The following is a 10,560-nucleotide window of genomic DNA, read 5'->3' as shown; positions in this document are numbered from 1 at the left end:
TGATTTAATGACTGAGAAGGGTGCTCAGGGCTGATGAAATTGTAAATGATTTAATGACTGAGAAGAGTGGTCAGGGCTGATGAAATTGTAAATGATTTAAAGACTGAGAAGGGTGCTCAGGGCCTGATGAAATTGTAAATGATTTAATGACTGAGAAAGGCGTTCAGGGCTGATGAAATTGTAAATGATTTAATGACTGAGAAGGGTGTTCAGGGCTGATGAAATTGTAAATGATTTAATGACTGAGAAGGGTGCTCAGGGCTGATGAAATTGTAAATGATTTAATGACTGAGAAGAGTGGTCAGGGCTAATGAAATTGTAAATGATTTAAAGACTGAGAAGGGTGCTCAGGGCCTGATGAAATTGTAAATGATTTAATGACTGAGAAAGGCGTTCAGGGCTGATGAAATTGTAAATGATTTAATGACTGAGAAGGGTGCTCAGGGCTGATGAAATTGTAAATGATTTAATGACTGAGAAAGGCATTCAGGGCTGATGAAATTGTAAATGATTTAATGACTGAGAAGTGTGCTCAGGGCTGATGAAATTGTAAATGATTTAATGACTGAGAAAGGCGTTCAGGCTGATGAAATTGTAAATGATTTAATGACTGAGAAGGGTGCTCAGGGCCTGATGAAATTGTAAATGATTTAATGGCTGAGAAGGGTGCTCAGGGCTGATGAAATTGTAAAAGATTTAATGACTGAGAAGAGTGGTCAGGGCTGATGAAATTGTAAATGATTTAAAGACTGAGAAGGGTGCTCAGGGCCTGATGAAATTGTAAATGATTTAATGACTGAGAAGAGTGCTCAGGGCTGATGAAATTGTAAATGATTTAATGACTGAGAAGGGTGCTCATGGCCTGATGAAATTGTAAATGATTTAATGACTGAGAAGGGTGCTCAGGGCCTGATGAAATAAATATTTATAGTGTCTCGTATAGCCGTTTTCTTTTATTGTATCAGTGATCAAATTCAGCTCTCTAAATAGTGTGCATGTACTGTACAGCAAGGACTATGGTTTCTTTATATTCAAATCCTGTTCCAGATTGTATGATTGAACCGATTAGACCTCCATCCAAACACTGAAATAATGAATGATATCATTTTTCCTGTTAAACATGGAGTGAACTGGCTTTCCACTTGCACTGTGGATCAAAAAGCTAAAAACAAAAAATGAATTCTGAATTAGTAATGGATTGTATTATCCAAAGCCAAAGCCTATTGCCAGCTGTTGGATACAAATATTGATATAAACACTGTTTTATTATTCAGGTGTTACAGGTGTAGACAAGCAAATAAGTCAGATAAGGTAATAAATGACCTTTGTATTATTATTATTTGTTTATTTAGCAGACGCCTTTATCCAAGGCGACTCACAGAGACTTGGGTGTGTGAACTATGCATCAGCTGCAGAGTCACTTACAACTACGTCTCACCCGAAAGACGGAGCACAAGGAGGTTAAGTGACTTGCTCAGGGCCACACAATGAGTCAGTGGCTGAGGTGGGATATAAACTGGGGACCTCCTGGTTGCAAGCCCTGTTCTTTAACCACTGGACCACACAGCCTCCTATTTCTTAGCAGACGCCCTTATCCAGGGCAACTTACAATTGTTACAAGATATCACATTATTTTTAGATACAATTACCCATTATACAGTTGGGTTATTACTGGAGCAATCTAGGTAAAGTACCTTGCTCAAGGGTACAGCAGCAGTGTCTCCCACCTGGGATTGAACCCATAACCCTCCAGTCAAGAGTCCAGAGCCCTGACCACTACTCCACACTTATACCCTAGATTCGTGTTACTTTACGGTTCCAGAGTTAATAAATGTACAAAGCAGGTATAAAGAGACATGGGCAGCACTGCTATGAAGTCCACAGTGAACCATTCTACAATGAAGGCGATTCTGCTGGCACTGTTCTGCTTGTGCTTTCTTGCAGTGTCCAGAGCAGAAGAGTTATCTGGACGTGGAAACCACAATAATGAAGAGCTCAATGCCTTAAAATTACGTTTGGCAAAAGTGGAAAAGGAACAACAGAGTCACATGACATATAATGGTATTGCTAATGTTACTCTTTTACAGTACAGTATTAAGTGGTTCCATGTTAATAATAATAATGATGTTGTGACACTAGTTTAGCCAGGATTGCTTGTGTTTATTTGAACTGATAACCTTGTTTTATTCTTGTTGATTCAGAGAAAATGAAGATTGCTTTTTCAGTAACCCTGAATAATGGAAATCGCCGACAACTGGGTCCTTTCACTACAGCCATAACCATAGTGTATCCTAAAGTTCACACTAATGTTGGGAATTCCTTCAACGTTCACACAGGTACATTAAAAATGACTACAATGTGTTTATATAATGTTCTTTATTCTGTCAAAGTTCATTGCCACTATCTGTATACACTGTATTACATATTGGAAAGCCTGGTTTTCTTTCAATTAGTATTGATAGTAAACAATTCAGAAAAGCACTGCAACATGCATTAAAGAAGTTCTGGGCACCAGGGTATACTTTATGAATTCATTATAAAAGAGAAACCCTGAAGCCTACATTAATAAAAGGAGTATTATGGGTTGTAAGCTTCGGGGGGGTGGGGTGGGTTGAGGCCTTCCAGCCTGTTTCTTCATCTTCTGGGACGATTGATAGGTTAATATTTTGTTCGCTACTGAAACAAAATCAAGTTAGCTTCGAAGAACACCAAAGTGTAATTCCTGATTTCACTGATTTTTCTGATGTGAGACCCTATCCATTGCTGTTAGAGTAATATATCAGAGAACTGAACTCGGAAAGTAATTGTATCTGTATAATAATTCCACAGTGTCTCTGACAAGCACATCCATTCCTTGTGTAGGTCTCAAGAGTGCAGTTCTAAAGAAACATTAGGGCCTGATTAAATCAAGCACAATTGCACACATTAACATCCTTCGTGACATCTCTTGTACTTTCTGGGTCCAAGTGGAATAAAGCATGGTAGAGTGCTGGTAAACATTGCAAATCCCAGAGAGATATGGTAAAGCATGTTCATTGACATGGCAAAGCCAGGTAAACCAGCATAGCATCACTTGGGGGGAAAACTATACAGCTGTAATACAATACAAAAGGATGGTTTCTGATGAGTGATTCTTTTTTGTATTTTTATTGCAGGTATTTTTACAGCAACTGTAAAAGGGTTTTACTTCTTTAGCTACACTGCATATACAGCACATGTTGTCAACACATTTGTGAGTTTGATGAAAAATAATGAGAAAGTGGCTTCCTTATGGGATACTGAATCTAGTGACCTCAATGACAGCGTGAGCAGCTCTGCCATCCTTAAACTAGAAGTAGGGGATCATGTCTACATGAGACTACATGAAGGAAAACAGCTTTATGATGACACTGCAAATTATAACACTTTCAGTGGATTTCTGTTGTTTCCTTTTTGAGTTTCCTTTGCACAGGGAACTATTTTTAAGTAGAAAATACTCGTCCTATTTGCTCATGTTTGTAATAGTTACGATTAATAGCATGATTACCATAATAACGAACAGAAGTTGCAGGATATAAATGTCTGTCATCACTCAAGGTTGTTTTACTCGGATCTATGATAATGTATTAACACTGTCTGTACTGCATGTTTTACTCTCTATTAAACAGTTTTTGAACCCCTTTGAAAGAATTTGTCATTTTTTTAGCAATGTCAATTTTGTAATTATCGTACATTATTTAAATAACATTTGTAATATTTCTTATATAGTATGATAGGGAACGGTGTTCGCTCCTCCAGGTGAACACAATGCTGTCGTCACAAGGAACAAAAAATCCTAGGAAGCCTGATAAACTACTAGAGGGTTTCATTCTTAACATTGAACATTCCCACATTGTAGAAGACCAGTCATTTCTTCTCTATGCTATGATAGAGGTGAAATGTCAAGGCAAATGCTACCTTTGACATTGTGGTTCTGTCCTTGCTTTTGAGGCTTTTCTACACCTGCAACAATTGAAAGCAGGCTGGGCTCTGTGGTATTAGCAAGATGCAGGTAATTAGGGTGCCAGGGGACACAACAGCAAGCATATGAAAATACAGCTTTACTATAACTTAGAATGGCAGCTCCTGGGTACTATAATAGAACAGTCATAAAAACAACAGTTGTCTGCTTCACTGAACTGTTGGCAAAACCCCAGTTGTAAAGTTGGCTCTGGCATAGTATCAACTTAAGATGTTTGACAGCATAACCTTTGAAAAAAGGTTGCTTTAGAGGTAAAGCTTCTCAGGTCAAACCTACTAGCAAACCTACTACTTTGTATCTGTCTCTGCTGCAGGCTTTCCTTGTGTGAGATGCACCTCAGAAAAGCCCTGAGTTGTGCAGTTCCCTGGGTGACAGTGAAGTGCAGTGCAGGAAGGTTAGGGTCAGGGTTGTAGCGGTTGCTTGTTTTAGGGAGTCAGGTATACAATTAGGACTACCAAAAAGAAAAAAAGAGAAAAGAAATGAAATGCAACACGCCACTAGAACTCAGTCCATCTAACAGACCCAAACTTCATTTACAAATAACTCCAAACCAGGGTAACATGGAATTCAACTTGTGTGTGTTTATTAGGGACTCAGCACTCTTTAAGCTGTTATTAGAATTAAAAAAAGAACCCATAAAACTGACAGATGGTTCCGATTTGGTAACAATAACTTTCAAACAAATAGACACATCATAATATTCATTTCCTGAGAAGACTTGGATGAAACATATTTTCTTTTTAATATATATATATATATATATATATATATATATATATATATATATATATATATATATATATATACAGGGACGTCACTAGAGATTCATGGATAGGGGGTGTGGCAATGTGCCCCGCCCCTGTGTGCATATTATATGTTGTATGTTGCGTGCGTGTGTTAATGTTGGTGTATAGTCATTGGTACACGGGATATAAACGGGTCTGTGTTTCACGTGTATTTAAAAAGGTAGATTTGTATTTAGGCACGAGGAGGGCACAAATCACTTCACGTGCTGGTTAAATGTAATATGTGAGCACGAGGTTGCACAGAATTAATTCACGTGCTGGGATTCAAGTGAATAATTAATTAGTAATTGAATCTCAGCACAACAGTATATATAGATGCACATTTCTGTCACTCGGGGTTGGGTGTTCGTGAGTGGAGAACGGGTGAGAGAGAGAGAGGATAAATAAAAGTTAGTTTAAATATCAATTGCTATTACGATACTTGTTTATTTAAAACTCACCGTGTTTGTTTGTGTGTCTGTCCGTGCACCGTTTGTTTACTGTATAGTCCATTTTGTTTGTCTCTTTATTTTGGCGTGAAGTGCTGTGTCCTGTTTTTGTGTTTAAAACCTTTTATTTTCTGTTCGGTTTATTAAATGCTGAGCGAAAGCATTCGCTCAGCTTCACCAAACTACATCTCTGTCTGTTTATTTCCTGCTTCTGGTCTGACGCCACCCACTCCGGCCGTCTTTGTGACAGGGGGCTAAGCCTCTTTTAGGGGGGGTCTGAGCATACTCTTTGTCTTTGTCACCTAAATCGCTCTCATTTCTGGAAGGAGTTGCTGCAGCGGCTTGATTACTTTCTTTCTCTGGATCTGTTTGTTGTCCCTCCCTCTCTGGATCTGTTTGTTGTCCCTCCCTCTCTGGATCTGTTTGTTGTCCCTCCCTCTCTGGATCTGTTTGTTGTCCCTCCGTCTCTGGATCTGTTTGCTGTCCCTCCCTCTCTGGATCTGTTTGTTGTCCCTCCCTCTCTGGATCTGTTTGTTGTCCCTCCCTCTCTGGATCTGTTCGCTGTTCCTCTCGCTCTGGATCTGTTTCTTGTCCCTCTTTCTCTGGACATGCTTGCTCTCTCTCACTTATACAGCTCACCTGTTGATCTCTGCCTTGCACAGAAGCCTCTCTTTCTGCATGACCCTTTAAGATATCATGAACATCATTTATTTATGCCTAACAAAAGTAAGACATATGCTGTCATATGCTTTACAAATTTAACTGAAAGCTTAAACATCTACTCGCTTTTTTTATCACTAACCTTCATCAGACATGCTCCCTCAGCCCTGTCAGCCTCCAGCTTCTTTCCCTCATTCTTGTCTGCTGTGTTTTGACATGTATTGTTATTAAACTCATATTTACAATAACTCAAGGCTTAATAGGTGATTAATCAGTTTAAGTTTTAATTTGTTTGTTTGAACTGGTAAAATCTTCATTTCTCACCGGACTGGCCTTCGGCAGAGCTGCTGGCACTGCCTCTCTTGAAGAATTTCCGTATATCCATCTAACGTGATTCGTTAGCTAGCCTACAGTTGAGAAATTGAGGATAATACAATGACATTGTTATCAACACTATGTCACCTTTTCTACACATGACCTACTGATAATTGTTTTGCAATGGCCTACTGAATGAAAGCAACTGAGTATGAAAAGATATGTGCATGATGTTACGTCATCTGTCCCATTTATAGCCTGGCACGGATTGCAAAACTACATTAAATACAACGTTAATTAGATACCATCGCTACATAACTTATGTCGAATTTAAAAGACACCGTTAACGTTACCGTTAGCTAGCTCGCAACGTCTGTTACACTGTAACTTACAGGCAGCCTCACATAAAAACGTATTGGGTAACAAAGCTTTGATTATGACCAAAGTCTATAGTAGTGAATACTCTCTCTCTCTCTCTGTTCTAACTTACCACAAATTCACATCGTAGCCTATCTGCATGAATCCGTCCTGTCAGAGCCTTTTCCTGTCCGTTTACTGTTAGCTAGCAGTCTCCAGCCACAGAAGTAGCTAACGTTAACCAACATGTTAGCTACAAGTAGGCCTAACAGTCACTAGCGTGTGCAGCAGCCTCCCCCAGGTCCTAGTGCACCCATTGCTCCCCTTAAGAAGTTTAACATGCGATGGAACGGTTGACGAAAAATAAATAAATCACAGAGAAAATATATTGACTGATATATTGATTTATTTAGGGGGGCTAATGAATATTTTAGGGGGGCTAAAGCCCCCCTAAAATAGGCCTAGCGACGTCCCTGGCTAAAAGTATACCTTTTTATCTCTATAATCGCTGTATTGCCAGTTCTGGAAGCTCGCCCCCTAGTGTGTTGGGCTGGTGTTACACTCCTGCTAGCTCTACAGTATTTTGAATTGGAATTTAAGTAATTGCGTGTGATTTATTGTGTGGTCTAGTGTGTTTTCTCTCTTTGACTTTATTTATTTATTCATTCACTTTTGTAGAAGTAGTTATCGTTTATTTTGTTTTGGAGTGTTTATTTTGTTCATTCGCTTGTTTATTTTGATTTGTTTCGTTGCTCTGCTGTGGGTCGAGCAGAGCTGCGTCTCCAGCCACCCACCCCTTCTGGTAGAGCCGTAAACATAATAAAAACCAAGGGATCTGTATTTCTATAAAACTTGTGTCGTGGGCTTTCATTGAGAGAACTTACCTGATTTCCAAAAGAGTCTGTGATGATGTGTATATAATACATACAGATAACATGTCTTCCTGCGTTATAATCTTTCCCTGGGATTGTAGTTGATATTACCCTTGCCTTATTGGCGAGGTGTTACAATATCAATGGATTCTAGAAATCATCTGTGCTAGTCTGCCCCTCAAACGGTTTAAAATATAATTTAGATTTAAATGGCAGTTAGTATATCAATCCATTTCTAAAACGGGTCGCATTTTGTAATTTAAATACGTATGAGCTACCAAAACGTATTTTTGTTTCATGACTTTACAATGCATTAGTAAGACCTCACCTAGAATATTGTGTTCAGTTGTGGTCACCTCGTTACAAAAAGGATATTGCTGCTCTAGAAAGGGTGCAAAGAAGAGCAACCAGAATTATCCCAGGTTTAAAAGGCATGTCGTATGCAGACAGGCTAAAAGAATTGAATCTATTCAGTCTTGAACAAAGAAGACTACGCGGCGATCTGATTCAAGCATTCAAAATCCTAAAAGGTATTGACAATGTCGACCCAGGGGACTTTTTCAACCTGAAAAAAGAAACAAGGACCAGGGGTCACAAATGGAGATTAGATAAAGGGGCATTCAGAACAGAAAATAGGAGGCACTTTTTTACACAGAGAATTGTGAGGGTCTGGAACCAACTCCCCAGTAATGTTGTTGAAGCTGACACCCTGGGATCCTTCAAGAAGCAACGGTAACGTTAACGGTGTCTTTTAAATTCGACATAAGTTATGTAGCGATGGTATCTAATTAACGTTGCATTTAAGGTAGTTTTGCTATCTGTGCCAGGCTATAAATGAGACAGATGACGTAACATCATGCACATATCTTTTCATACTCAGTTGCTTTCATTCAGTAGGCCATTGCAAAACAATTATCAGTAGGTCATGTGTAGAAAAGGTGACATAGTGTTGATCACAATGTCATTGTATTATCCTCAATTTCTCAACTGTAGGCTAGCTAACGAATCACGTTAGATGGATATACGGAAATTCTTCAAGAGAGGCAGTGCCAGCAGCTCTGCCGAAGGCCAGTCCGGTGAGAAATGAAGATTTTACCAGTTCAAACAAACAAATTAAAACTTAAACTGATTAATCACCTATTAAGCCTTGAGTTATTGTAAATATGAGTTTAATAACAATACATGTCAAAACACAGCAGACAAGAATGAGGGAAAGAAGCTGGAGGCTGACAGGGCTGAGGGAGCATGTCTGATGAAGGTTAGTGATAAAAAAAGCGAGTAGATGTTTAAGCTTTCAGTTAAATTTGTAAAGCATATGACAGCATATGTCTTACTTTTGTTAGGCATAAATAAATGATGTTCATGATATCTTAAAGGGTCATGCAGAAAGAGAGGATTCTGTGCAAGGCAGAGATCAACAGGTGAGCTGTATAAGTGAGAGAGAGCAAGCATGTCCAGAGAAAGAGGGACAAGAAACAGATCCAGAGCGAGAGGAACAGCGAACAGATCCAGAGAGGGAGGGACAACAAACAGATCCAGAGAGGGAGGGACAACAAACAGATCCAGAGAGGGAGGGACAGCAAACAGATCCAGAGAGGGAGGGACAGCAAACAAATCCAGAGAAAGAAAGTAATCAAGCCGCTGCAGCAACTCCTTCCAGAAATGAGAGCGATTTAGGTGACAAAGACAAAGAGTATGCTCAGACCCCCCCTAAAAGAGGCTTAGCCCCCTGTCACAAAGACGGCCGGAGTGGGTGGCGTCAGACCAGAAGCAGGAAATAAACAGACAGAGAGGTGTAGTTTGGTGAAGCTGAGCGAATGCTTTCGCTCAGCATTTAATAAACCAAACAGAAAATAAAAGGTTTTAAACACAAAAACAGGACACAGCACTTCACTCCAAAATAAAGAGACAAACAAAACGGACTATACAGTAAACAAACGGTGCACGGACAGACACACAAACAAACACGGTGAGTTTTAAATAAACAAGTATCGTAATAGCAATTGATATTTAAACTAACTTTTATTTATCCTCTCTCTCTCTCACCCGTTCTCCACTCACGAACACCCAACCCGAGTGACAGAAATGTGCATCTATATATACTGTTGTGCTGAGATTCAATTACTAATTAATTATTCACTTGAATCCCAGCACGTGAATTAATTCTGTGCAACCTCGTGCTCACATATTACATTTAACCAGCACGTGAAGTGATTTGTGCCCTCCTCGTGCCTAAATACAAATCTACCTTTTTAAATACACGTGAAACACAGACCCGTTTATATCCCGTGTACCAATGACTATACACCAACATTAACACACGCACGCAACATACAACATATAATATGCACACAGGGGCGGGGCACATTGCCACACCCCCTATCCATGAATCTCTAGTGACGTCCCTGTATATATATATATATATATATATATATATATATATATATTAAAAAGAAAATATGTTTCATCCAAGTCTTCTCAGGAAATGAATATTATGATGTGTCTATTTGTTTGAAAGTTATTGTTACCAAATCGGAACCATCTGTCAGTTTTATGGGTTCTTTTTTTAATTCTAATAACAGCTTAAAGAGTGCTGAGTCCCTAATAAACACACACAAGTTGAATTCCATGTTACCCTGGTTTGGAGTTATTTGTAAATGAAGTTTGGGTCTGTTAGATGGACTGAGTTATAGTGGCGTGTTGCATTTCATTTCTTTTCTCTTTTTTTCTTTTTGGTAGTCCTAATTGTATACCTGACTCCCCAAAACAAGCACCCGCTACAACCCTGACCCTAACCTTCCTGCACTGCACTTCACTGTCACCCAGGGAACTGCACAACTCAGGGCTTTTCTGAGGTGCATCTCACACAAGGAAAGCCTGCAGCAGAGACAGATACAAAGTAGTAGGTTTGCTAGTAGGTTTGACCTGAGAAGCTTTACCTCTAAAGCAACCTTTTTTCAAAGGTTATGCTGTCAAACATCTTAAGTTGATACTATGCCAGAGCCAACTTTACAACTGGGGTTTTGCCAACAGTTCAGTGAAGCAGACAACTGTTGTTTTTATGACTGTTCTATTATAGTACCCAGGAGCTGCCATTCTAAGTTATAGTAAAGCTGTGTTTT

Source organism: Acipenser ruthenus, chromosome 51, assembly GCF_902713425.1.
Source record: "Acipenser ruthenus chromosome 51, fAciRut3.2 maternal haplotype, whole genome shotgun sequence".
Lineage (NCBI taxonomy): Eukaryota > Metazoa > Chordata > Actinopteri > Acipenseriformes > Acipenseridae > Acipenser > Acipenser ruthenus.
Note: the sequence above shows the minus strand (reverse complement) of the source record.